Raw genomic sequence first — 27496 nt, forward strand, 5'->3', positions numbered from 1 at the left:
CAGGACACACACACCCAATAATCGACTTTAGACTCCTGAGACTACCAACATAATTAAGTATACTGGCACCAGACGCAGGCACAAGACACCAGGGGGGGGGGGAGGGAGAAGCGTCCCAGTTGTAACAGAGGGCACAGCAAACATCTGCCGGATGCTGGGGGGGAGAATGATGATAAAAGTTAAAAGCAGAGAGCGGTAGACCACTGGGAATGGCTGCACCAAGCGGTTAGGAGGATGTTATTAATGCGAGAGACGCCGTCCGGCCTCCGGGATGCGGGTTGTAAGGCTGTGTACGTGATAACCGGAAGGAGCGATGGAATCTAAGGTCCCGCAAAAAACTACTTGCAAATCTGTTCTATTACTTGCATTGAACTCTGCAATAAAAATTGTTTTACAAAAAAAAAAAAAATGGAGGCAATTTAAAGTGGCATCATAAAGAGCATATTATCTTTATCCGAGCGAATCTTTTGAACTGGCAACCTTTGTTACTGAGAATCATGACATCAAGTCATTGATAAGATCTCTGGTGCATCACTAGATTAAAAATTGATGTTACCTTCCTGACGAAGACACTCTGTGTCGAAACGCGTCGAAGAAGTCGTCAAAACCTCAATTTTCAGAAATCCTTTTTATGTATTTTATGTATTTTGATTATATTGTAACTTGTGTTGTGATATATACAAATGTTTTTTATCTATAATTTTTTATTCATGTATATTTGAAATGTATTAAACATTTGCTTGTTTTTATACCATACATTCACCCTACTCCAGTATTTTCTGGTACCCTAGTTTACGTTGTTCCGTTCATTAGTGGTTTTGCCTGGAACGTTACTTGTCAATATATTATCAGGGAATACTGCCTCATTTTGAATAATTTTTTGTGCTAACCAAAATGGAATTTGTTCCCTTTTGGCAGGCAGTTTACCAATGACTGATTGTATAGTCTGTGGTGTGATTTTGTTTGTGTTCCCCTGGTAAGGGGTGTGCTGTGGAATACTTACAGTAGGTTGGACTGTTTAAGGTCCGCATGACATATTGTACTAATTGTATGTGTATTTTAATTAATTGTTTTAGCTGAGCTAACAGTTCTTGACCTGTCATTTTTTCAATGTCAGGATGTGGTGTATAGCTGGCTAGTACCGGCCATGTTGCTCCTGGTCTACCTAGTGGACCGAGCCTGGTAATGTGATTTTGATGTTGTAGGGCGCCTTTACACCAGAGCTGATGCTCTTGGTAGGTTAAGGGAATTTAAATGTCCTCTTAAGGAACGTATTCCTCTAGAGGTTCCTCTACTTTGTAGTAGTGAAACTCGTGTGTTCCTCCATCTGTTGGAGGAAAGTGAATCCATGAATAGAATACCTCTGTCTGCCGATATTCATGTGCCTCTATAACAAAGATTACTTTACCACCTCTCGATGATACTCCATTATTTATCAGTTTGTAAGTTATAGTTTTCCTTACATTTACTGGGATGTTTATAACATCTGGGTCATTCTGTAACCTATTTCTGTCATCTAAATCTGCTTGTGCTGCTGCTGCAGCTAATTCTTCGTCACTAATATTTTTTTACTGACTGAAGATTTTGCAGAACAAGTTTCAAGCAAACAAAGATTAGGTGCACAATATTTTGGAACATTGTATCCTTCAACATTGAGCAAACCAAAAACTAATACATAGGATTTTTCGTCCTACTCAGTTTTGGTGGATATTATCCTTTCACCCACTCCAGACGTCTATTGGAGTTTTTACGGGAGAAAAGGGGTCTGTGTGAAAAGCACGACTGAGTTACTCTAGTATCTAGCGTTAAATTATCTCCTTACCAAACGCTGGGCGCCATGTAGTGTAGTTCCTATATTCCTAATAGGCTCTGCGCATTGGAATAATAAATCATGTAGTTTAGACGTAGGACTGAGGTCGACTATCTACCGAATCTATTAGACTTAAGTGTGAGTGCCAGCTAGCTCAGAGGTCACTAGAAACTTTCTCGAATTCACAAGAAGGGATTCGTTTCTGACAACCGCATAAACATGACAACTTTGTTTCCCAAGAATAAGAAATCAATCTCTAGAGTCGCGGAAACAATAGATAGCTATTTTACTCAGTCAATCGTGTATGCTTCGTTTCACCAGCGGTGCTGAGAAAATAGGGAGACAGGCGTTTTCAATAAAAATTATTTATTGAACAGTCTTCTTTCTCAAGCATAAGAAATGTACTGCTACAATCGTAATACTGGTTATAAAGTACAGGGCATATAATACGATAAGTATTATAAAGTAGTACTGTAAAAGCATGATATGGTTTCTAGGCCATAAATTGCCTTAAACATATAAAATCCATACAGTGATAAAATAATGACTAAAAGTACTCAACTGGTGCTTCTAAAATACACCTACCCCGGTGTACCTAACCTAAGTCTAGTAGGAGGGAAGAAGTAAGTGAGGAGTAGTTTAAGTTTAGTATTTCTCTGCCAAGAATCTATCCAAGAATTCTCTAAGGGTCTAATCAGCTCCGTACCTTGGTTTAGAATGAAGGAGGTCTTGTATCTCTATCTCAGGACTCGATTTCCCAGCAACCCGCAAGGGTAGCCTGGACACACTGGAGCTGGATTTCTCGGCAGGAGAAAAGACAGCGTCTCTCAGTGCATCAGCTGGAGGGTTGGCTTCCTTCGGCACTTGCTGCTGCAGGGCATCGGGCAAGTAGTACGTCGATCTGCTCCAAACCACTGTGTGTTTGTCTGGGCAAATGTAGGCATATTTATACTTTGAAGGTGCCGAGTTTGACGTGTGATTGGACTTAATAACGTCATCAAAGACTCAGTTCTTTGAAAACCCCATGATTTCCTAGATAAATTGGTATTCAGGCAAGGGGAAGTCCCTAGCTGCTGAAGGCGGGTTTCTCTAAGAAATCATTGTTAATTCTTGGAACTTAGTGGAAGTAGCCATGCCGTAATTGGGTTGCATTGGCTCAGTCTAAATATGGTAATGATTTCTATGCCTATAGAAGGATAGGATAATCTATACCCATATAAGGACACGAATCGGGAATTTTTGCACTAGGGTCCTAGATTCATTTACAACATAGGTGGTGGAGTTTCCTGTTGTGAAGAGGGGGTCGAGGGTGTGTCCTGCTGAGTGCATGGGCTCGGTCACAATCTGGTGAAGTCCAATGTTGTGGAGGTTGTGCAGGAGGGATGCAGTGTTGGGGTCCAGTTGGTTGCCGATGTGAAAGTTGAGGTCTCCCAACAGGGTGTAGTTGGTGGATGCGATGGCATGCGGTAAGATGATGTGTGTGATAGAGTTGGCGAACGGTCCATGGGGTCCAGGGGGTCGGTAGATGAGGGTTCCTAGGAGGGTGGTGGTGGGGTTGGTCTGTATCTTGAAGTGTAGATGTTCCATCATGTCTGTGGGATCGTCAGGGAGTGTGCTCAGGTGGAGGGTGAATTTGTGGATGACAGCGATTCCTTCTCCCGGGTGGGTGTGGCGGTCCTTTCTGGAGATCTTGTACCCTTGGGGAATGGCGATGGCGGTGTCCGGTCCCGAGGAGGTGTTGGTCTAGGTTTCGGTGAAGAACGCTAGGTGGTGTTTTCAAAGAGGTCCCAGATTTCAGTGGCGTGTTTGAGGAAGGATCGGACGTTGAGGAGGATGCATTGCAGGGGCTTCGGTTTAGTTGTGTTTGTGCGGGCGGGTTTCACAAGGTCCGTGGTCTTGGCGGCGCTGCTGGTGTGCTGGCAGCGGTAACAACTGAAGGGTCCATGGATGTTGCCCGGCGAAGTTAGCTTGCAGTTGTTGTTGTGGCCTGGGTTGAGTGCGTGGAGTGCTGATGATTCGTAGCGGTGGCGGTGCGTGGTTCCAGGGTTTCCGGTGCTAGTCACGGTTAGGTCGCGGATGGACACAGACGGGCGTGCCTTCAGGGCTCCGGCGGCACGACCACACAACGGCCGCATTTATGTAGGGGAGGGGGGCGGGAACTTGGAGGCAGGAGCGGGGGCACGAATGGCAGGAAAACCTGTGGGAGAAAAGTGGGTGGGCAGAGTAACCAGAGGGCAAAAATAGAATGGGCAGTGCACAGAGAATACTGGCAAACCAGGCACAAAACAAGGCAAAAGAACAAGGAGGCACAAAACACAGGAACAAACAAAGGGGAAAAATACAGTGATGGCAAGATTCACATGAGGGAAAAAATGATATAGAAACTGTAAGGTGTCACAGAGCGGCTCGAACCCTGCCTGGCTTGGTCCAATTGGATCTGCATCAGAGCAGAGCACCGCAGAGCTGGTGGGGAGAGGGGAGAGAGCAGACCTCAGACTGGGTCAGAGGTTAAACCACATAATGAATATAAATGTTGCATGTAAGCATACAAAATGTATACACATGCTGTATACAGAGTGAAGCCCTAATTATGTTGATCCAGAGGAAATGTGTAAAGTATTTATGCAATACACAAACAGTAATGAAGTGAGAACACAACAAAAGAAAACTGAAGCCAATTTAAAAACATAGATCATGTTTTTAATAAACAGTTTGAGTCCATAATGACAACAATCCAATCAGTAGAACTGTAGATATTTAATTTTTAAGACTAAGAGAAAAGTAGCACCAAAAGGCGCAACGCGCCAACTGAGGGTATCTGGTCATGCTGGGCAGGAACAAAGTTACAAATTAGGGCCAACTGCGATGGAGCATAGGCCGGGCAAAAGACCAAGTTCTAAGTTTGGCCCCCTGATGATTGTACCTTGTGTCCTTGGTGCTCACTCTGCGTGGTGCTGCTTTGAGAGGTTTTGCGATGTCCAGCGTAGGTTCTGATTAGGCTGTGTTGAGAGGCTTTGCCGGCCTTGGTGTCGCTCAGTGTCAGTTCCAATGAAGCTTGCAGTTGTGTCGAGGCTTCATAGTGCTTTGCTTTGCTCGCCATCTATTCCAATGAAGCTGTTAGTTAGGCAAGGAGGAGTTCTCACTGATACCATCTAATGGTCCGAAACCTTCGGAGCATCACTTGGAGATCAGAAACTCCCTCCAGGAGAGGTCACCAGTGCTTTTGCAGGTCTATTTACAGATCCAGTATGTGAAAAACAAGGACCCCCTGGGTAGTGTTGAAAAATAACTCCTAGGGCAGGGTAAACCAAATATATGCAAAAAACTCCTAGGCAGACTTAATGTTAGACAACAGGATAAAGGACCCAATTATGAATAGGAACAGGCAAGGAAAAATTATGGGAATAATCATAAATGCAAAACAGACATGTTTTTAATATACACAATTAAAATCATACAACAAACTTACATAATTCAATTTATATGACATTACACAATTAAAATTATTAGATGCAAAAAGTACATACAATAACACAATATATAAAATGACAACACTAATTAAAAAGACACCATGAATGATTATTACAGGGTGTCCAAAACTTAATGAAGAAGAGATTACTCGACGCGCGTTTCGGCGAAAACGCCTTCTTCAGGAGTCACAATAAAAAATCTGTAATTACATATAAGAAGAGAAGAAGAAAAAACTTTATAAATCATATTTTTATAGCAGCATGTATCTACTAAATAATACAATTCAGTACAGAATACACATAATTTCAACACAGGCTGTATATCTCATATCCACAGACCTAACCTAAAAGGGTCCAGTATTCCTACTTTTATATCTAACTTGTGCTATGATACACATATTTCTAAAAGGTGATTGAGTAGTACTTCGGGAATTGCAACTAAAGAACTTTAACACAATAACAACTCATTATAGTTTATCAAAAAAGTGCAGGTTCTAATACATAGGTATTTGCATACGTTGACAGAAACAAACTTACATAGATAGGTAACAACCAACTGATTCAAGGATGATGATTTCATATAATAGACAAGTCATGTATATGTACCTATAAAATATATACATATATACAACATATGATATAGAAATTTCTTTATGAGTAACATATAGTTCACAATTTTTGCAATACTTCAAATGATACCAAGATTAACAGTGAATTAAGTGAACAGCATGTTACCAGGTTGATGCAAAACTGCTTGTACCTTTCTATCTATATATATATGCATTACGATCTCAGATTCACCAGAAAAATATGTGGATTCAATTATTGTTAGGGATATTCCAAGTTTAGTATAGAAAGAAAATTTCTCTCTAAAACGACACACATGGTAATTATTTATCATATTACCTGTTTGGTGAGATCTAATGAGTCTGATATGGAGGTTGATTCAAGTTCGCAAAAGTGAGTGATGACGAATATTGTCACTAGATGTTAAGATGGCTGTAAGACATAATAATAGCGCCAATGGAAATATTGTCTAGACACTACCGCCTAGAAAGATTCTCTAATGCGACACACATGGAAATCATTTATCATGGTACCTGTTTAGAAAGATCTGATGTATCTGATGTGGAGATTAATCCAAGTTCGCAAAACTTAGTAATATGGCGCCTTTTCACTGGATGTAAATAATGGCTGAAAAATATAAGTAATACCTCTAATGAAAATGTTGTCTGGAAACTACAGCCTAGACTAAAAGATGCGACGCTGGTAGGTAAATTATATACCTTAGACGGTTGATATTCTAGGACGATCCATATGGTCATAGATTATTGATAAAATACGAATAGTACGGTCATAAAGTCTGGAAAATAACAAGCATTAGAAAGTAAATCTCTATTATTGCAAAAAACGACTTACTAATAAAGCTAATAATTAATGCATTTACCTGAGTGAAAGGGTTAAATGTGTCTGTGTCTGTTCGCTGAGTTAAAAAAACGATAAAACGTTGATATGTAGTTCCAGTCGTGTTCTTTCCAAGTTTTGCAGAATACAACTGTGAATGTTAACACATGTCCATAGTGAGAAAGGACAACTGATCAACAAACTAAGCGCATATTTCTATAGTAGAGACTTGCTTAGCGCCGACTAGCACAAAGAGCGTTTTGGTTTGTGTACCACTCTAATTCTTAACGTGTCATTATGGAATAATTACAAACGGTAACTGTCTTGACGGTTCTAACAAGTATTCAAAAAACGATCACTGTAGATTTGGTTATTTAGTTATCATACATTAAAGAAAGAGGAAGTATATATTGTGATACTTGCTAGTGGTCACAAGTATAACACAAACTGATGCCGACAGATAAGGCGGCGAGTCATGTATCTACGCTAGTTGACTAAAGCAATGAAAGGAAGAAAAGACTCGGGGATGTTCTAGTTAACAGCGAAGTGCCCGGTGTAATGTAATAGGCATAGGAGAAGGTATTTTACATCCATCAACGCAGTACACCTTATCTGAATTATGGTATATAATTCGATATGCCAACACGGGTAAGGACTTAGAAAGTAATGAAAAAGGGATACTGCAATGGAAATAAAATAAGACCTAATAACGAAAAAATTATAAAGAATGTCTACATGGTAACCAGTATAGTGGTGTGCCATAAAGGAATATCATATCGAAGGCACACGAGAGGAAGGGGTGAAATATAACAGATAATTACATGTATCAAATATGCCTAAAGTATATAAATATAATAAAACAACATAATGCGGTCTAAGGCGATATGTTCAAGAAACAGATGCATGGCAATAGTTTTTAAAGATCTTAACAAATCGCGTGTTCCCAGGGAATTTCTGAATTCAGGCCCTTCTTAAATGTGCCAAGAGAGAAAATCCAGAAAACTTCTCGTTTCTTTCTGGTTTTACCTCCACCTTTACTTTCAGGCAATCTAATTTTTTCAATGATTCGCCATTTAAAATCATCTGGAGCATGCTGTTTCTCGAGGAAATGTTTTACAAGTGGGGCTGTTAATTTCTGGGTACGGATAGCTGAGCGATGCTTGGTTAGCCTCACTTGTATAGGTCTGGATGTTTCGCCCACGTATCCAAGCTGACAGGGGCATATAATAAAATATACGCAGTTCGCGGTTTTACAGTTCCACATGTCTTTTGCATCAACCTGACTCCCGTTATGTTCAAATGACTCACCTGTTAAAATGTTCTGACAAGATTTACAGGACGAACACTTAACAGTTCCTTTAACAGGGAAATTGTTGTCAATAGTTCTTTGGACGAATTCGGATGTGGGATGGTTCACAGTAAATCGTGAATGTACAATTAAGTCCTTTAGATTTTTGTTACGCTTGTGGGCAAACAACGGTTTATCTAGTTTGACATTTGATGTAGGGTTAGAATTCAAAATGTGCCAATTACTATTTACAATGTGTTTCACTGTGTTGTCTAAGGTAGAATGTTTGGTAACACAAACAAGTTGAGTATTCTGTTTCGTATCTTTCTTCCTTAAAAGTGAATCTCGATCATAAAATCTTGCTCGTTTAAACGAGTCCCTCACTAATCTATGAGGATAAACTCTAAGTAGGAATTTTTGACGCAAGATGTTAGATTGTGTATCATAGTCAGCTAAGTTAGTGCAATTTCTCCTGACACGGAGAAATTGGGAGAAAGGAATACTTGCACGTTGACAGCGAGGGTGAAAACTTTTAAAGTGCAAGAGGGTGTTCCTAGTGGTAGGTTTTACAAAGAGGTCAACAATCAGTTTGTTATTTTCGTGTTTAATTATTAGATCAAGAAATTCTACTTGGTGCTCATCATAATTGGCTGTGAACTTAAGATTAATGTCAGTAAGGTTAATCCATTGAAAAAACTCTCGAAGGGTATCTTCCCCACTGGTCCAGACAAAAAAGATGTCATCAATGTATCTGGACCAGTGGGAAATGGATTCGTAGAATGGAGCCACCTCGTTGTAGATAAATTTCATTTCAAATGCCGCCATATAAATATTGGCAATTGAAGGAGCTACCGAGGCCCCCATGCTGACACCTCTTATCTGTCGATACAGACTATTACCGAATTTTTACAGATCCAGGCAGGTCCAGTGCAGCAGTTCAACTGGGCAGTTGCAGGGAGGCATCTGGAGCTTTTTCTGTCCCTGGCGCTCAGAACAAGTGGTCAGCCACCTGACTGTTGGAGTCACTCTGCCTGGGATGAAGGAAGCAGGTCCATTCTTCCTTCTCAGAGAGCAGGACAGGCCTCAAGCAACAGAACAATTGTATGGCAGCAGGGCAGTTTTTCTGTTGTATCCATGGGTCTGGGAGTGTTCTCAAGAGTGGGTCAGAGGGTCGTAATTTGTACCAGGTGCCAGATTTGAAGCAGAGGAGACATCTAGAGTTTTCCTCCACAAAAGAGTCCTAAATTTCCTGCCTCACTGGCCTGATCTCAGACTGTCTGCATTCACAATACGCTAGTGTGAAGTTCTTTGTGTTTGAGCTGAGGCAGTGCCTTTGAAGTGCAAGTGGGATCTTTGCACAGCTCCACCCCTCATCCTGGTGAGATGGACCATCCTGCCAACACCCAGGCCCTATATTGTGTGACTCTCCACAAGGAATACACAGAGACCAACTGCCAACTACACCTTGTCATGTGACCCAGGAAACAGCCTACAGGCACCATATGGTTAAAATGACAGTTTTCTAAAAGTGACATTTTCGGTATTGTGATTTCAAATCTGACTTTACAATTAAAGATGATTTTACATTACAATTCCTTAGACACCAAACATGACATTTCTACCTGCTCCCTATCGAACGTTATAACGTATTACGTGTAATAAGGTAATCTAATGTTATCCTATGCGAGAGGCAAGCCACTCAGTGGTGAAAAATAAATGTGTGAGTTTTTCACTACCAGGACATGTAAAGCACACCCAACTTTTTAAATACACTATATCCTTCCCTATGTCTGTTTAAGGCCTTCCTTAGGGGTGACATATGTATTAAAAGGGAGAATTAGGCCTGGTATAGTGTTTATTCTGCCAGGTCGAATTGACAGTTTAAAACTGCAAACAACCTGCAATTACATGTTTTAAAGGGCTACTTAAATTGGTGTCCCAAAAGTGCTGTAGGCGGGAACTAGTAGCATTATTAGCATTTAATTTACATGCCCCTAGTACATGTAGTACCACTGTATTAGGGACTTAGATGGACATCAAATATGCCACTTGGGTGTAGGCCAATTTTACCATGTTTTAAGGAGTGAGCACAAAGACTTGCACTGTTTAGCAGTGGTAACGTCCACAGAGACTAAAAGGCAACAAAAAAGATTACGGAATTAGGAGCATTGAAGGCAAACAGTTTGTGCAGTGAACTTGAAACTTGACTTGTATGCTTGCATATGACACTCTACACGGCTCTCCAAATGTTTTGCTAGTTTTGCACAATGCAGATACCACAAACATACATAAATACTTACTATGAAAACATACTTGACAACGAGTAGTGTTCAATCAGAGATCTAGTACTGGATCTATTAAAAAATAACCTAACTCAAACTGAGAATACATCCGCAGATCAAATATAACTGCACCCAATTTTCTCACTGTATGGGAAATTAGTAAAGCTGGTGGAAACACAACTGATAGCAGGCTGACAGTGAGTCACATGATACCGCTATTTTTTACACAGTCTGAAATGCAGTCACACGGGAAACAGAGTTCAGAGTGTAGCATGCCTTTGCTACCTGCCTCAGCAATAAGTTGTTCTTGAGCTGAGGACAAATACTCAAAACTCAACATTTTACTGCAGGCCCAAGGTTACTCTGTTCTAGACTACGGGGTCATTAACATCTTGGATTTCATGTTATCCCAAATCGCAAGTTCTAAGAGGAAGTATTTAGAAGCAACAATACCTGCTTTTAGTATTCATGCCAAAAGAAGCACAAGTAATATATTGAAATATAAAGTGCGCATGCCACCTCTTTAAAATGGGAAGAGAAGGGTCCTACTGAGAAACAGCACAAGCATTGCGATTAAGAACATGCCATAATTTGCCAGTAGGGAACCTTTAGAAGTCTGTCACAGTAAATTAGTAGTTTGTCTCAGGGAGAAGAAAATCCAAGGAGCAGTTTCACAGCATGATCTGAAGAGTCTAAAGAGACTCACCTACTGAACGCTTTCCACCTTAATATCACCTCAAGAATATCGCTGATAAAAAATAATGTAGGTAAGAATATTAGAATATTGATTCTTTCTTTTGTAGAAAATATGAATTCATATAATATTATATTCACAAATGGTGGTTGCATATAATATCTATTTATTATTAGTGTAAGCCTTTTTCTTTTATTCTTTTCAGTTTTTTTTTTAGTTATTTTTTATTTTGTATTATATGTATTTATTTTATTTTATATATGGTATTGTAATTTCGGGGCATCTATTAATTCCAGGTTGGTTGAATGGTATCTTACGAATCCAAAGCTGATATCTCTGAAATAATATTGATGCATACAATATGAAAACATAAAAATATCAGAAATCAATTTTCAAAAGCAAAAAATCCCCTTCCTATACTAAACAAATAAAACCAGATATACCAAGAACATAAATACCATTTTTAAAAGTATTGTTTTTCTCTTATGTCGAAAACATAAATATCAGAAATTTAAACTAAAATATTGTTACCTTCACATGTGCATATAATATATCAAAAATATTGATTCACATAATATCAATTACAATAAGATTGCCAGAATAATTACATTAACGTTAATACATTAAAAAAAGATTTTACGGAAAACAATTATTTACAGAAAATATTGTATACACACTTTTGAATTAAAACTAAAAATAAATATATGACATCACTTAAATATTTAAAATGAACCCCATTAAAATATACAACAAAATTCAATAAAAATACAAAAAAAATATTGGGTTAAATTTTAAACATTTTAGTGACGTCAAATATTTATTTTTTATTCAAAACTGTGTATACAATGTCTTATGTAATAATTTAACAAATGTTAATAATTGTTTCATATATATGTATATATTTATATATTCACTGGAAAAAAACATAGGTTTCAAGGGCGTTATAGTTAGTTGGACATTTCACTCGTTCAAAACCCATTGAGATTCCCCCGGCTTAGTTAGTTCAGCTAACTATAACTCGCACGTCTGCAATGCACTGCTGATGACGTCACATATTACATCACTCATGACATCACTGATGACATCTCAAATGGCATCACTGATGACATCGCCCGCCCTGCCATAGCAAACTTCATTGTCCCGGGGGTGGGCACCCCGGGACACTGTAGGAGCCGGCCCTGCAGGTTGGTGGTCCCCAGGGCCATGACAGCGCTCCAGGAGAGGGGCCATGCGGCCCCCCTTCCACCTTTTGGTCCGTGACCTTGGGGGTCTGTCACGGACCCCCTAATTTTAATATTTAGTGCCCCAGAGAGGTGGCGGTCCCCGGGGAGCGTGGGGGGGGGGGGGTTCAAGCCCACACACAGGTATTTTTTTAATCAAAAAACAATCCCCGGGGGTGGCGGTCCCCTGGGCTTGGGGGGTCCTTTGAGCCCCCCCACATATTTATTTTAGCAATAAGCCCCAGGGGTGGCAGTCTCGGGTCTGGGGGGCTGTGAGCCCCCTGCACCTATGTCTAAAAAGCCCCAGGGGGTGTTGGTCCCTGGGGCCCCTATGGACTCCCATCACAATATATATATTGCCCCCGGGATTTGGCCCACCTGGGGGCTAATTAATAACGAAGCGCCACGCTTCGTTTTTTTATTCTCGGCAGGATCCGTGCACCCTGCACAGATTTTGCTGAGGAGGGTTCTGGGGGTCCTTGTGGGACCCCCTAAGCAGGCCTACCGAGGCACAAGATGGCTGCCAACACTTCCTGGTTTGGAGTGTTGACAGCCAATTAGCATAAAGCTCGTGATCGGGAGGGTGCGCGGATCCTGTGCGGCCATAGATATATATATGATTTTACTTTTGATTTTCTCAGCAACTACTGAACGGATTTATACCACTTAAAAAATTGGTTCTTTCTGAATCAAGAACTACCTCTTTGCTTAATTTGGGGTAATTCCATTCAGCAGTTCGGGCTGTAGCCGTTTCTTAAGTTTCATATGGAAAATTGCATTGGGAAAACATGTTTTGGGACCCCCCTTTTTTCTCGGCCCCTGCTTGACGAATCTTACCAAAACTTTTAAAATAAGAGCGGGCTGGAGCGCCCCACGAGTTTTGAAAATTTTGCGAATATTCATCAACCAGCGCTAAAGTTATTGCATATAGAATGTTGCAGATAGGTCCTAAATATAACTACCCCAGTAGGTAATATATAAATATGGTTGTCAGTAGGTAGTTATAGTTAGGATCGATTATCCATAGGAAATCTGCAACATTCTATTCCCACTAACTTTGGCGCCGATTGATGAATCTTTGCGAAATTCTCCAAAACTTTTGGCCAGCTCTATTCTGCTCCTATCCTGAAAGGTTCGGGAATGATTCGTCAAATGAGGGCCGAGAAAAAAGGGGGATCCCAAAACGTATTTTCCCCATGCAATTTCCCATAGGACCTTTAGCCACAGCTACAGCCCAAACTGCTGAACTGAATTACGCCAAATTTTGCAAAGATGTAGTCCTCAGTTCAGACTTGTGCCTTTTGCTTAAATGGTGTCAATCTGTTCAGTAGTTCCTGAGAAAATTACAGTTAAAAGCATTTATATATCTATGGCCGTGGTGGATCCGCGCACAATAAGTGCACACTTCCGATCAAGCGCTGAATGCTAATTGGCTGTCAAGTGGTTGTCAACATTCGAAACCAGGAACTGTTGGCAGCTGTTTTGTGCCTCGGTAGAAGCGAGGCTGAAGAATTCAGTGGAAATGTGCGTGCAAAACGGAGCAGGGTAGAAATACTTTTACCCTCTAGACCTGTTAAGGGGGTCCCAGAAGGAAACCCCAGGGCCCACAATTTTTTTTTTTTAAAAGACCCGGCAGGTGCGTGTAGGGTGCGCGGACTCTGCCGTAAAAAAATAAAATAATATAAAACAGAGCTTCTTTTATAATTAGCCACCGGGGGGCTTAATACCGGGAGCAAAATTATTACATTTTATGGGGGGCCCAGAGGGGCTCCCCAGCCCCGGGATCGTCACCCCCGGGGCTAAGCAAAAAAAAATGGTGGAGGGAGGGGTCGAAGGTCCCGAAAGCTTTCTGTATTGTGGGAGGGGGACTGCGTGGCCCCCCTCCTGGAGCACTCGAGGGCCCGTAACCCCCCCAGGGCTACAAAACAAAATCATTGGGGGGCTGCAAGGTCTCCAAAGCCCTGGCGATCACCACTCCCTGGGGCTTTATGTATTGTGGGAGGGCCGGACCCTGCAGTGCCCCAGGGAGTCCATCTCGCCCTCCCATAGCAAGGGAATCTATTCTCTCTTTCAAAATCTAAATCAGATTTATTTTCCACATGGGGAGCTGCATGGTAGTAGCTCCCCAAGTGGAAAAGTAATGCTGGCTCCCAAACGCGAAGAAGTTGTGCACCAAAGGCGCTGGAGTCACGTACCCTACAGATTATTAGTCATGCATCCAACGCGTGCACACCAGGGGGCCGCACTGAGCTCTGCGCTGGATGCGCGACTTCTAAATTTAGGGTAAAAAATAGCCCCTATCAGTGATTTCTAATATCCCTACGGACCCTATCCCCTGGGTCTTATAAAAAATGTTGGGGACCATGGGGGGAGCCACAATGCCCCCACTGTCCCACCGGCTCCCCGCATCCTTCGGGAGCCGGCATTGCTTTTCCACATGGGGAGATGCTAACTTGCATGTGGAAAAGCAATCTGATTTGGATTTTGAAAGTGAGAACAGATTTCACAGCTCTGTCTTACAAAATCCAAACCAAGTTTGCTATGGGAGGGCGGGAGCCATGAGAATCACGCCCTCTCATAGCAAACAGCAGTGTCCCGGGGAAGGCACCCCGGGACACTGCAGGAGCCGGCCCTGGGACCAGGGTCCTTGAGGGCTCCAGGCGGAGGGCCACGCAGTCTGCCTCCCACAATACACAAATCCCTGGGGGTGGTGGTTCCTGGGGCTTGAGGGGGGTCGTTGAGGCCCCCACACTTCTAATTTTGCAGGGGGGGAGGCCTTGGACATGAAAGTGGCACACAGTGGTTGTAAATCTGGTACACAGTGTTCTGTTTTACTTTGCTTTCCTTTCTGTCATGTAGAGGTTCCTGGGTAAATATAACGGTTTCTGTACAGCCAGTACCTTTCAAACGTACCTCCAAACGGCTTACTGCCTGTTACCATAGTAACAATTCATGGAACACTTAAGTGAGCACAGAGGTTAGAAGTTCACCACACTATGGCTCCCATTAGGATGGTGGGTGGATTGCCGCCGATAGGCCGGCGGTAGCCACCGCAGGCCTGGCGGGGGCGATCCACCCGCCATCTGTGCCAGAATGACCCCCGCCATATTAGTATGGCTGAGGGGTCCGCGGCGGACGGAAAGACCGTCTGCCGCTTTTCCGCCCTGGTTGCCTTGCGACCGGACGGAAACGGGTTCTCTATGGTGGCGGTGTCTATCAGACACCCCCAGCCATATTACAATGGTCATTTTCCAATGCCTTTCCGTGGCGGCGCCGCCACGGAAAAGGCATGCGGAGTCTCCTTTGGGGGCCTGTTGTGGGCCCCCAGGGATTTCGGGGGTGGGAGGTACCTATGGTACCCCCCATCATTTCAAAGAACAACGTGGCAGGCATCGCACGGCGCCTGTCACGTTGTGCTTTGAAATGCACAACAGGTATTTTTACCATTGCAGCGGGCAGTGCTTTCAGCACCACCCGCCACAATGTTAAAAATACAGGAGGCGCCCACCATTGTGGAGGGCGAATCCTAATTTCCCCCACGGGACCCCCGCCCTTATGGCGGGCGGTCCCTTTCCACAATGGAATGGCGGGCGGACTTTGCCCGCCTGCCATCCTAATGGGGGCCTATCTTGCTAATCGAAACAGTTACTGTGCTGGAGTTTTAAAAGTTTTCCATAGGAATCGTTAGTCGTAGCTATAGACTCTGGTAAAGAGCTGGTAAAGAGTTAGCCTCAGTATTATACTTCAAGTTATAAATATTATTTCTATTTTTAAATATTTTCTAACTGTATTATTATCACACTAAATAATAGTGAAATGTTGTCAGAAAAAGAAGACGTATATACTTTTTAAAAAATTAACTTTTATTAAAACAACAATAAATAACTAGAAACATAACTTTAAAAAAACAATTAAACAAAATGTGATATGGACTCCTATGGAAGTAGGGTAGTTAATGGGCAAAACAAAAATGAAAATAAGTGTTCAAAATTAGATCGATGTGACTAAACGATTTCAAACATTACAAGTTGAGGTAACACTTGGCAATATTTGGTTATTTGCACGTCTGCAGTGTGCTTGTTACATTCCACCTCTCTTATAGGCCCGCGAGCAAGAGGTGACTTTACGGAAGTGCCTACTGCGTTAGATTTACAGTATGGACCAACAGGTCTTTGAAATGATTCAGAGATGAGACAGAATTAGGTGAGAGATCAAGTCATTATGCAGGACAATATTCTTTGGGGCTTATTTGCAAGCCCCCTGCGCCACCATAGCGTTACTTTTCCCATGTTAAAAGTGACGCAAAAGTGGCGCAAGGGGCTTGTAAATAAGCTCTTTTATTTCTAATGTATTTAATTGGAGGCATTGTATATCTAGGCCGCTCTGCTTACCTTATGTAAACACTGTGACCAACAGAGTTCACAACTTGAACTCAGCTTTGGTTGTACACGGCAGAGTGGACAGCAGCGTCCATAACTTTAAAAGAGAAAGAGAAACGATGTGAGAGAGAGTGAGAGAGAGAAAGAGAGAAAAACTACATTAAAACTGTGAGAGAGAGAAAGTTATAGATGGAGCAGTTAATATTGGAGAAAATACTCGTAGCTCACCTTTTGCCTCCGTTGTGTGTCCAAGCACTTGCTGGTTGATAGTGCACCCTCCAGTTTAGTGATCTGAAAGATAGTATATAGAGTTAGTAATAACATAGTACATACAACTGCACACGTATATTTTTGCTTTATTTATTTGTACACTCAGGATAATGTATTTCATCAACTTCCACTGTAAGGAGGTGTCTGTGAGCTGTTTTTCTTCCAAAGTAGTATATCCCATGCACTCCCACTGCATAGCGGTGAGTTCTCAATATTGCGTACCTAGACTGTTGCACCCTATTGAGTCGCAGAGTCCGGAGGTGAGTGTTTTTCTTGGGAAGTCAGAGGCAGATTTAGAAGCTCCTTGCGCCATTTTTGCCATGTTAAAAGTCACACAAAAGTGGCGCAAGGGGCTTGTAGATCTGCCCCTCAGACTGTTGTAACCTATCCTCACTTGTCGGAGGTAATTGTACATTTCTACGCTGTGAAGCTGCTGCACATTACCCACTCTCTCCTTTCACAGATGACTTGTCGTTGTTTCAGAAACAAATATATTTGCTCACCTTGTGCTATTGGCGTGATTCAAAAAGGGTACACCACGTGTTGAAGTAGCCTTCTCAGATGTTGTTATGATGGCCACGCATCATCGCAGAATCCACGAATATATAGCTTTGTAGGTGTTTTGGAGGGGGATGTCACCAATTTGTGAAACACAACCTGTAAGATAATAAAAAGGAAGTCAACATTGTGTGTCATTTCTTTATCAAAGGAGAGAGGAAGTGAGAGAGTGACTGAAAAGAATATTTGCAGCTCGCCTTTCTGTCACTGGTGTGTTTTCCACCACGTGCCGGGACATAATGCACCATGAAGCTCTACATCTAAAAGATAGTAAAAGAAAGATGTTATGATTGATATTTTTTACTATCTTAATGAGGAGTACAATAAGATCGCCCTTTCACACACCTTCCCTCACGCATTTAAAAACAACTATTTATACAGTTTATATTCCGGACGTTTTACAAATTAAAAAAACTTTCCTGCTATTGGATAAAAAAATATATAAATGCAATAAGATACGGTATATAGTACTGCGTCGTTTTGTTAATATCCAGTCTGCTGCAGGCCATTGACTCCCTCCGATGTGCACCCAGGCCTCACTGCTCACCTTTTCATGGACAGGACACCCTCTACATCATGTAGTCCCGCTCTGCCACCAAGAAATCTGACATATTGTGCCGAGTCTTGATATCAGTATGGCTAACAACATACTCGTGCTCCCATCATCATCGCAGGTTCCTCACCCGCTCAGTTCGTCCGGTACCACTAACTCAGTAACCAAAGAGGCCACGCAGGTAGTGGTGGGCCCTTGTACTTGGTGGTTCGGGCCTACATGAGGCGTCCGAACCACTAGGACGGGCCATCTCAGCGTTTCGGATGGGAGCAACTCTAAAATGGAGTAGAGCACGTGTGCCCCGTCTTTTTTATTGGTACGGTGACATGTGTAGTGACGCATGTGCTGGATGGGTGTGGTGTGGGTGTATACCAGTCATGAGGGTGTGTGTGTGTGCCGTTCTGACAACTAGACCTGGAACTAAGAAATCACTACAATGCAAATCTGAGCAATGTTTCGTTTTTGTTTTTTCCTGGTAGCTCAAGTGAAATAGGCTGGCCTGACTTATGCCAGTGATGCGCGAGGCTCTGAACCATGATTCCGGGGCTATGGGCATGATTCCATTTTTAGCTATATGAAAAATCAAGTGATTCGGGTGTCCATTTTGTAGTGCTGACGTCACCCGGGTCTTAAAAGCAAATGTGTCATTATATCTGTAAAGTTCACAACTGGGCCAACATGGAAGGTATGGGGTATCACTGAATCTATATTCGTTCATAGTTGCATACATAAAAGATGGTGAACATGACGTATTTCTGTGATTATGAATGTTTGGTGTACATTCAGTGTAGTGTTGTAGCTGTAGTAATACAGGGCTGTGAAAGGTTTAAGTTGCAGTTTTTGGCACATGAAGGGCAGCTAATATATATGTACGTATGTGGTTATTCAGGTACACTGTAGAACTTGGTGCTGGAAATCAGTGTCCGAGGCTCGGAGTTGCGTCCACATCCTGTTATTGTAGAGTAATGACGTAATGTACCCGTGTCTGGAAATGTACTGTAAATACGGTGGTCATGTAAATTGCTGATATAGGTTTGAGTTGATTTTGTGCAATATAAATATGCTAGAAAAAAAAGGAGGAATAGCCCACACTTACTGTCAGAGGTAAGATGGTTGTATACGCTATTTATAGGACAATATAATGTGGTAGGGCGCAGGATCAGCATTTTACAAACATAATAAATACACAGACACAGATAGATAGTTGAAGTGGGTACGGGCACGTGTGCTCGACTCCATTTTATTACGTTGTCGTTGGTAACAAGTAGAATAGTAATCATGATATCATACACAGATATTTAATCAATTAACAGTTCATGACTTCTGCTGTACAAAGGTAGGAGCACTGTATGTGAAATAATACACAGAAGATTCTATCGTAAAGAGTTCATGAGTTGTGGTGCACTGAGGTTGGGGCAGTTTGTGCAGAGCCTGCGATGATGAGTGGTTCAGGCAGACCTCACTGGTAAAAATGTAATTGACTATTGAATTTTGCCTTAACAAGGGCACATGGCGATTATTTACAGTGTACTAAGTTAGTGGTACGTCTGGTGTTTAGCTTGTGCTCACCCTGCGATGATGCGTGGTCTGAGCGGGCTGCACTGAAACCAGTTGCATACTGACTAAATGAACTTTGAGTGGGGGGGAAACTAGCATCGATGGTTATTAACTGCTCTGCAAGCTAGGTGTACTGATTGCTCCCCATAACAAATTAAATCATTCCACTTCACGCAGTGCATTCTAACTTTCACAAATTGGGGACGTATGTCTGGTGGCGATGTTGAAGGTGATACCCCAGAGGTACTTGGTATTGCCGGTGGTTGAGGTACATTTTGGAGCAATCTTCTACATTCTTTGTGACCATAGTTCACAGGATGCAACGATTGAAGGTGCTTGCACATACTAGCAGTAAAACAGCACTATTTTTTTCTCTGCTTTAAATAAATCGAGGCTGAATTTAATACTGTCTGTAAAGTAGATTAAAAGGTAAATTCAAGTTCTGTACCCTACTGTCCGCAGTGTACATCGTAGCTACTAGTCAGTACAGTTATGGAAGAATGCTTTTTTTCACTTATTTTAACAAAATCTGAATACATACAGTATAGTTTTCTCTGCATTAAATAAATTAAGGTTGAATTCTCTACTATCTATAGTGTAGATGGAAAGGTGAATTCAAGTTGTAAACCCTGCTGTCTGCAGTGTAGATCTTAGGGTGGAGTGCATCATCTGCAATCATGATTGAAGTGGAAGATCGAACATGTATGCAGCAGTCATTTTATTATTCAACTAATTCTATAAGTGATATATTACATTTTTAAAGGAATCATACTAAAGGGATATTGTGTAGGGTTTGATAAGTGTTATACTTAGTTTGGTTTCCACTGAGTTAGTGGTACCTGAAACAACAAGGTTCTGTGGAGCCTGCGATGATGTGTGGTCTGGGCAGACCGTACTGATAGTAATGTTTTTTGTCTTGTGAATTCTGGCTTAGTAAGGCCAAGTGGCGATTTTGTGTAGGTTTGAGGGATGATTTAGTAGTACCTTTGGTGATTAGCATGTACGTATCCTGCGATGATGCGTGGTCGGGGGGCACAGTAATTGGAGTGTTGATTGAAGGCACTACTCGACACAAACAGCGATGAATGCTTTTTTGCCACAGTTAACAAAATCTGAGGACACAGTACAATTGTCTCTGCCTTAAATAATTCGAGAATGAATTTAATATTATTTGTAGAGCTAAAGCGCCACTGGTACCAAGTTGAGAACCCTGCAGGTCGCAGTGTAGATCGAAGGCAGTAGTTGATACAGACATCAAGGTATGCTTTTTTTGTCACATACTTTAACAAAATCTGAGGACACAGTACAATTGTCTCTGCCTTACATAAATCGATAATGAATTTAATATTGTCTGTAGAGCTGATACGCTTCTGGTGTCAAGTAGTTAACTCTGTTGATGACAGGGTACATTTGAAGGCAATACTTTGTACAGACATTGAGGAATGTTTTTTGTGGCATCCATTAACAAAATTGTCTCTGCCTTAAATAAATTAAGGCTAACTTGAATGCTGTCCATAGTGTATATGAAAAGCTGAATTCAAGTTGTGAACCTTGTTGTACGCAGTGTAGATTGAAGTCAGTTGTTGTCACAGACATGGACGAATGCTTTTTGTCACTAAACAAAATCTGAAGACATATAGTACAATTGTCTCTGCATTAAATAAATGAAGTCTGAATTTCCTACTGTTCAAACTTTAACAAAATCTGAGGACATAGTACAATTGTCTTTGCTGTAAATAAATCAAGACTGAATTCAATGTTTTCTATAGTGCTGATGCGCAACTGGTATCAAGTTGTCAATTCTACTGACCGCAGTGTAGATTGAAGGCAGTACTCAGCACAGATACCGACGACAAATTTAGATCCAAAGTTGAATTCAAGCTGTAAACCCTGCTGTCCGCAGTGTAGATCGAAGACAGTAGTCGATACAGACATAAGTCTGCGGTGCTGTGGCACTGAGTTCACAATGGGCATGTATCGAGGAGGCAGGCAGTCATGGTGGCAGCCAAGTGGCAGGGTGCGGACCTTCGCTGCTGCGCAGTCTCTTCTCTTTGCAGAAGTGAACCACGCCCAAGGTGTAGCCTAATTATTTATAGTCTTACGTTGATGCTGTTTACGTTGGACTCACTAGCCCACTCCCCTTCTGTTTCAAATAGGGGGTGAACACAGCTACATGACCAAAATATTTCCCAGTGTCTGAGATAATTTGGTTGCTTCCACTATTCAGTACACTACATGTATCAATGGTATAGCTACCCATGGAAAAGTTTTTGGTTTGTATAGTGAATTGTGCATAGTATTTCACCGGTAGTCTTAGCGTTGTGTACATTATTGTTGATGTTTGAGTTCTTTTCCTTATACATACTTGGTTGCCACATCTCTGTACATTGATCTAGTGTGCTGTTGAGGGGATATATTATTTTGGAAAGGTCCATTGTCCTGTTTTGCACTGCCTCTGAGGTAGTAGGGGGCAGGAGTCCATGGGGGGGTGGTTGTGGTGGTGGTGGCGCTGGGTATTGTGATTTTGTTTGGTGTCTGAAGTATATAATTAGAACCTCAATCACATATTGCTCTTTAAATATGGGTGTGGGTTGGGTGTAATTCACGCGGTACATAGTTGACGTTCTTACATTAGTTAAATGTTGATGTTAATTTGTTAGTGGTAAGTGGAACTATTGCCTGATTTTTTAGATTTGGTTTCTTTCTCAAAATATGGGGAAGTGGTCAACATTATAAGTAGGAATTGACATTTAAAAACCTTTGAAATTCACTGAAAAAACCAATGGTTTTGATGAAGGGTTAAAATCACGCTCTACCATCTGATCACCAAAAACAGCACCTCTTAGCTGTCTTGATAGCGAAAATGTCACATATGGCCCTGCCAGAGAGAACCTGAAATATGCTTAAAAACCCTCAATTTTTGCTATGTATGATCAGCATATTAAATCCCACTAACTCCCTGAATCCTGGGGTTATAGACCCAAGGCAAAGGCCAAAAAGACATGTCTTAAGGTAACGAAATGCACCAGGCCCACACTGATGCATTTCTGGTGCATTTGAAAAACAACGAAGTACAGTAATTTTCCACCACCTCAAGACCAACGCCCTCTCACACGTACACAAGACCCAGCTGGTGCAGGTTGGCACATCTTAGGAGGTTGAGACATCGGGACTTTCCACTGAAACATTATTTTTAAACATTGCTTGGACAAAGTAAAAGCCGCAACCTCTCGCAATAGCAGTACCTATCGTAAGTTCCGCTCTCACATATATTTTTAGAAATGTACAGGACAAGAAGTCTTTGTTTATGTTCTGCAGACAAGCATGGCCAACCACCCGTTAGGACACCTGACCGCCCCCACTGTCCTAGGACAATGCGGTCAAAGCCACCTGCGTCAGAAAATATGTCAGGACAGTGTTAGTTCTGTAATTTTAGGTATAAAAGATCCACCATCACAATTAGAAGGCAGAACTTTCCAAGCTGACTTTTGGGCGGTTCTCCGGTCGACCGAACTATCTGATTTGGGAACACGCAAACCTACTCTACCAGGTGATGCCTTCCTGAATGAGATAGCTGCTTAAGCTCTCTTAATTATCTCAATTTGCTAAGTGCTTTTTCATCCATACCCAATTCCTTGCAGTAGTTATAGGTATCTTTCAGCATTAGATCTGCTAGGGTTCTTTCCCCTAGGTAAGTGTCTTAAAGCACTAGGCCTGATAGAAATGCACTTTGTATAAGCAAGCTGAAATTCTAGTATGCCTTTATAAGAACCTTAACCACTGGCATTTTATTCTTGCTAAAATGTTTGAACCTGCAATGATGGTTCTCGGCGGGGACATTGTGTAAAGGCAACTCACTTCCTTGAACTGTTTAAATGCCTTCTTAAACGTTTCCTCTTTACACTGAAAGTCGTCCTCTAATAGATAGCCACTTCTGTTTGCATCGCGATAACTTTTAGAGACAATTAATTCCTAGCATACTTCCTGGCAGAGTGAAGCCAGAGCTTTTAAGAGTGATCTCTAGCATTATGCCTTATTGATACACATGTGTTTGTAATAATAAAACGTGCCACTCCAACTTGGAAAGTCGTCTTTTCACATTATTGTTCTTCCTTTTACCAGTGCCTGATTGAAACGATTATCCAGATCACAGTGAACGTGACCACACCCTCAGAAGGGGCTCGAAAGGGCCTCTGTCTGCTGACGAACCACGAAATAGATCCTGCAAAGATTTTGCCGACATTGGGTCTGGAGTGCAACAGCGGATTGTGCCACAGGGTCCGGTCTCCTCTGCTGACCAGGGGGTAAGTCAAGGATATTTTTGTTTTTCCCTTGAGTTGCCCTTGGGGTCTGATTGGAGGGGGCAGGTTCTCTGGGGCCTCTCTGCTGCCTCTTGCCCTGCTGTCGGCACTCTGTCTGGCCAGGAATAGTACCTGCTACCCTCTATATCTCTCTCTTTGTGTGGTCACAATTTGTCGCTTTTTCGCAAATGCCAGTTGTAATTTAGAGTACCCGTTTCTCGCATGTGGTTCAGTGTTTCCTGTGGTTTCAGAAATGTGCCTTCAGACGGCGTGACTTTGTGGCTTTCTCCTGTTGGGGTTTACCCCTGCCGGTTCTAAAGCCCGGAGGGGATTGAGAGATTTTGTGGTGTCCTCCTACGGTCATATATTTCGCTCCCTCAGCATTACTGTTACTGCATGGGGTCGGTTTTGGTTTCCGACTAAATCTAGTTTTGGGTCCTATGCATGCATGGCGTCGAGGTGGTATTCCTCGACAAATTCTAGGTTTATACTCCCTCAGCAGCTCAGGGTTTGCATGGGGTCCAGGTTTTTAATTCCTGGACAGATAATTCGATGTGCCTGTCGTCAGTGTGATTTCCTTGTGCAATAATACAAGTGGTGTCTCTCTTATTTTGGATACTACTCACTGCATTTCCCTGTCTTACATTCTGATTTCGCTTCTGTTTTATATTATATAACAATGTCCTTTACTCTTTTCATTATGCTGTGGTATATACGGATGTCCTTTACTGGTTTTAACATGAGTTAAAATTGTGCCGTGAACTTTCACTTCACATTTGTCTTTACTCTGCATCTTACTCTTCGGAGCCTCTAGCCCCTGCTAAGTCATTTATGAGGGCTGCCTTTCTGCCCTTCACTGCTCCCCTTCCTTATCCTCCTGATTTATTTCTTCAGGGAGTAGGTATTGTGTTGCAAGGACTGGGTATTGATGTTTCCCTTACGGTTCACCGTCTCAGAGGGCATCGCTGATTGCCTTTGACATTTGTCTCTCTGCGCACGCAGAAAGAGGAAGTGCTGTGTTCTATTTGTGGAACACACCGTGCCAGCGTCCTGCATTTCATTCCACGGCACTTCACACCTCTCTCTTCTGCAGACACTCTGGGGCACCTGTCTCACTCACCCCTCACCCCCTGACCCCCACCCCCTATCTACAATACTTCGCTACTTCTTCATCCTTCTCTACACTCTCTCTCTTTCTCACTATCTCTCTCTTCACCACCCCCACACCTCCACTCCGCATCGGCACACTGCCTCACGACTTCCTTCCCTTTTCAGGGCTCTACACGCGACCTGTCTCATCCGCTCCTTCACACACTGAATATACATTCTTTTTGTTTCCTTTTACCACATATCACGTCCCTCCTCTCTCTCCCGTCCTCTCTCCCGTCCCTCCCCTTTCTCTCTCCCTCTCTTTTTCAACATATCTCTCCCTCCCCCCTTTCTTTTTACCAATGCACCATTTTTCCTTGATCACTATTTTTTGTTACATCTGTATCTGGTTTTAAAATGCATTTTTCGCTGTTTTGTCTCCTGTCTTGTGTTCATCTGTCATGCTTCATGTTGTCAGTCTCATTGCTTGTGCTGTATTGTTAACATTGCTTGTGCCTTTGATAGCATCTGCACCATTGTCCACCCCTTGTACCACCTCCTTCTTCCCAGCCCCCCGGTGTCTGGGGTGCATATTCACTGACATTACCTTAATTGCACCCTTGCTAGGTAGCTTCGCCTCCCATTTATAAACTGACAAATTGTTGCCTCGCACTTTCCCAATTCGAATACATTCTTTTGCCCATCATTTGCTCGTGCAATTGATTGTCAAAAGAGGGGGGGTAAATACATCTTGTCCTACCTCCTTGCCTCCTTCCTTCTGCCTTCCCACACCATCATGCTCTGCCTCCCCTTACATCCGTGATGTCCAACACCCCACCACGCATCATCCATTGTAATATCCAGTTTATTAACGGTTCCTCTGAAGCCGTTCATAACACCACCACTGACCACATCGCTCTCATTACCACCGAGCGTCGGGACATACTGACTGCCACCTGGGCACTCTTAGGCATCAACTTCACCCAAAACACCCAAGTTCACATTTCTGCGATTTCTTTAAACGATATATATAACGCCCTCCCAACCATATCTCTCATCCCGCCATCTCCAGACACTACCCACCCTGACCTGCTATATGCTGAAGAAGCCTCTAATTCCTCCACCCTATCTGCCCCCATCCTACCCCGTGAATATTTAGGATACCCTCACCATCCTACCAACTCACCCATCTTTATCACTGACGATGAGTCCTCAGTAGACTCCATACAGTCAGCCGCCCCATCGGAAGCAGCATCCATCCCACCCCTGGAGGGCGAAATTCCCGACTCCCCTCCACCCTCAGTCTCAGATGCCATTTCACTCCACTCGCAGTCTGAGGATGATACAGCACCTCTGTTGAGAGCACTATTATCCGATTATTTACAAGATCCCTCAGGCTCTGCATCCTTACCTAACTTCGATAACGTACCCCACTGTTCCCACTTTATGTAGGGGAATGAACGATAATACTCGTGATAATATCACAATATTTCTGATAAACGATAATGTCGTGGGTATTTCAGACGGACGCCCGTCTTGTTTTATCCACGTCACCCCACTCACTAGCACGGTTCTTCTGACAATCCTTCAAGCACTCAACATCGACTATAGCCACACCCGGCAAGTTACTCTTTCCATTGCACCAGCATTCTCGTGCCCCCTTGAGGCGGCATCAAAGGCCTTCAAACACAGACGCAAATAGCCCACCCTCACACAGGACACAATTCATTTCATTGCAAGCTTAATGCCAGCACTTCAGGCACTATTTGATAAAAGAATAATAAGCGTATCATCACTCAAAACACCCCGGTGGATTCACATACACGTCCGCCTAGTATCTCCAGGTTTAGAAATACCCACCACATACACTTCTTCCTGGCCCCGAAACCCTTTACAGAGTAAAATAATTTTGTCCCTTGCCCGCTATAATTTAGAATTCCCTGACTTTTCAGGGACAGGCGTATATCGGGGACCTGAGGATTTGGACTTCAGGCTAATACTTATGTACATTGTTTTCTGTGAAATAGGAGACGAACTCATTAGAGATCAATTCCCCAACCTTCCTATCTAGACACGCCCACCCTCCTGTGCACAAAACACCACATCACCAATACGATAGTACCCCATGAATGGGAGACTGAGTTCCACTATATACCAAATACCGGTTGTCAGTACCCCCACGAACAGGGTACTGAGTTCCACTATATACCAAACGCCTGCTGGTTTCTATATATATTTCATCCTAGACCTTGTCGGGTGGGAAGGACCGACAGTCCTATCAAGCATTTTCCACAGACACCCACACCACTCTAAAATAGCTGACGCTTGCTTTGGAGGCCAGCTTCTTTTCCCTGGGTGCACTCCCTCCCAGAATATTAAATTACAGAGCGTCATATATGACCGCATCCTTGAGGCAGTAGCAGGTGAACTCATACCTGATCTCTAGGACCGCACAGACCACATCACACCACCCCCCATTGCCGAGTCCGGCTTCCTCCCACGCAAATATCCCATCATGGCAACACCGCTCCAACATGTCCTGAAAATGTTTAGTGGCCAGGAACAACGCATACTCAAACATTGTAGGGAACTTCACAAGTTAACAAAAAATATGAATTATC

Source organism: Lissotriton helveticus, chromosome 2_1, assembly GCF_964261635.1.
Source record: "Lissotriton helveticus chromosome 2_1, aLisHel1.1, whole genome shotgun sequence".
Lineage (NCBI taxonomy): Eukaryota > Metazoa > Chordata > Amphibia > Caudata > Salamandridae > Lissotriton > Lissotriton helveticus.